Raw genomic sequence first — 2,500 nt, 5'->3', positions numbered from 1 at the left:
GATATGGTATAAATTGATAAAGTTATGCTCGATTACGTACGCGAATCCAGAAAAAGGGCGCTAGTGACAACAAAAGTTCTAGCGACTATGCTAGTGTTACGATCTTCTGTCATCCCAGACTCTTGCGCATCTGGTGACCTATTTTTTATTCGCCAGTTCCGAGAAAAGTGTCGTTTCGATGCGCGGTGGGCCCGGGATGACAATTCGAGTTGAGTTGGAAGTTCATGTGAAGTCCTGGAAACAAGAAAAAAAGAAGATCCACGCTTCCCTAACTCAAAAAGTCATTAGAAACCGAGGGTAGCTCGTACGGAGCCGAGTGTTCTTGATCCCCTAAATCGCCGACTTAAATTGTTCATCTATCCGTGGCAGGAAAACAGTGGCCTTCTTCAGACTATATAGGCAAATAAAGAATGGGTGCTATCATTTCGGGACAAAACAGGTGAAAATTTAGGTCGAAAAAAGTGTTTATAGACAAGGCATTTGAATTTAGCCAAAATCTGACTTGACCACGGGAATGCGCGCATAAAAGCACCCCTAGGGCAGTTTTTATACGGAGCAGTCTCATTTGCTTCCTGGATGTGCAGGGCCAAACATGGCCAAAAGTGGTGATTTTGGCCGTCCAAGGTGTCCATTTTCCGCGAAAATGGCGTTTTTTGGCGTCACTAAAAAAATCATTGCGAAGCAACTACTGGAGATATGCTTGTAAAACTTTGGGAGCGGTCGTGCGAACACATGCGCCAAGTTTTCTGCTAAAGTCTGCAGGCCAGATCTGCCGGGCGGCACATAAAACCGGAAAAAACCACCTAAAAAAAGAGCATGCCAAACAAAGTCTCACATTTCGCTGAATAACTTTTGATCTAGAAGAGTTAGACAAATTCTGATTGCGGGAACGGCTCCGCCGTGTGTTTTTACATATGTCTATGTCCCGTAGATAAAAAGTACATGTTGCAAAAAAAGTACATGTTGTACATAAATCTACCTTTGATATTCGGATTCCCCGTGAAAAACTACGCCTAGGCCGCAGGGTTACAAAGACGAGTCATTGCACTTATGCCCTTTTATAGACGCTTTTAGAAATCGGCCAAAACAGTATTTATTAATTTAGACAGTGTTCCGCTGACATGTCGCATGCTGCGATATGTCCACGTGAAAGAGCACCGAAAAGCACCCCTAGAACACCCTTCATACCCGTTCTAACGGTTCTCTTTCATCTTCATAATAATCAAATTAAAGAACACCATACAAAAAACAAGATCTCGTGTGTAGTGGCTCGCCAGGCATACTAAAACCAAGATGTCGTGTGGGCACATGCCAGACATCATATCTTGCGTTTGCAAACACACGCAAAGTCGGTAAACAGCTCAAAACGGGCTAAAAAGTAAGCACCCGGACTTCCCCGGTGGTCACCCACCCGAGTACTACCCGAGCTTGAGGCTGCTTAACTTCACAGAGCAGACGGGATATGGTGCTTTCAGCCTAAGATGGCCGTCTACATTTGACTTTGACCGACACGCCTATTAGTGTTTATCACTCGTATACATTGGTACAACACATTTACACACTCACATGTCCACATACGTGGCCATAGACTGCACACGATGGCCCCCAATACCCCTTCTGGCCCTCAGAATTGGCTGGGTGGATGGCTACACTTTATATAGTAACAAAACAAAAAGGGGGGTGGTGTGGCGCACTCCAATACAAACGTGTGGCCAGCAGCTCACTCCTACAACGCAGCATACGTATTCTCTCCGATAGGATCCCCACACAGACCGACACCTTCATACACAGCAGTGCAGATAGCCGCCGCACCCCATATTTGCGCATACGCGGCCTGGAAACAATGTTAAACCACCAAAGTGGCCATTTACGACTTGCACAACCATACCTACGCTTCCTATGCGACATGACATGTGCACGTACGCGTCTTAGGCAATATGAACACCTTCGACACCTTCATACATGCACAGCGCGCGCTCCGCTTAAGTACGACACCAACTTGTCATATACATCATGCGTTTCCTCCCGTCACCTTTCATCACCTCCATATTCACACCCATGCGCCGTCACCTTCCTCGCGCCATCACCTTCACCATTTTCACCTCCATATCCGCGCTTCCTCCGCCGTCACCTTCCGCGTACGCGTCCATATTCGCTGCGTTTCCTCGCGCTTCCTGCCTGTTATTAATCCAAGCCAAAAACATCTCCAAACCCATACAATTAGAACAGCAAACAACTTCGCATTTTTTCACAAAGTCCTCAGCTTCATTTTGCATACTTTATCCTAGTCTAATTCACGCTATTCCGCTCTCTTTAACATACTTAAACTAAGTCTAATTCACGCTACTCTGCTCTCTCTAACATACTTAAACCAAGTCTAATTCGCGCTATTCTGCTCTCTTTAACATACTTAAACCAAGTCTAATTCACGCTACTCTGCTCTCTCTAACATACTTAAACCAAGTCTAATTCGCGCTATTCTGCTCTCTTTAACATACTT

The 2,500-nt window shown here is 45.4% G+C and overlaps 1 non-coding gene across 1 annotated transcript; it reads right to left on the bottom strand.

Moving 5' to 3' along the window:
- Positions 1–1,381: 1,381 nt before the first annotated feature.
- PITG_33340 lies at positions 1,382–1,486 on the bottom strand. Its single transcript, XR_009934734.1, has one exon. It is a non-coding gene; the product is annotated as an 8S ribosomal RNA (ribosomal RNA).
- Between the last annotated feature and the right edge of the window lie 1,014 nt (positions 1,487–2,500).

This window comes from Phytophthora infestans, genomic scaffold (genome assembly GCF_000142945.1).
Source record: "Phytophthora infestans T30-4 supercont1.52 genomic scaffold, whole genome shotgun sequence".
NCBI classification, from domain to species: domain Eukaryota; phylum Oomycota; class Peronosporomycetes; order Peronosporales; family Peronosporaceae; genus Phytophthora; species Phytophthora infestans.
This window is presented reverse-complemented; position numbering and strand designations above follow the sequence as displayed.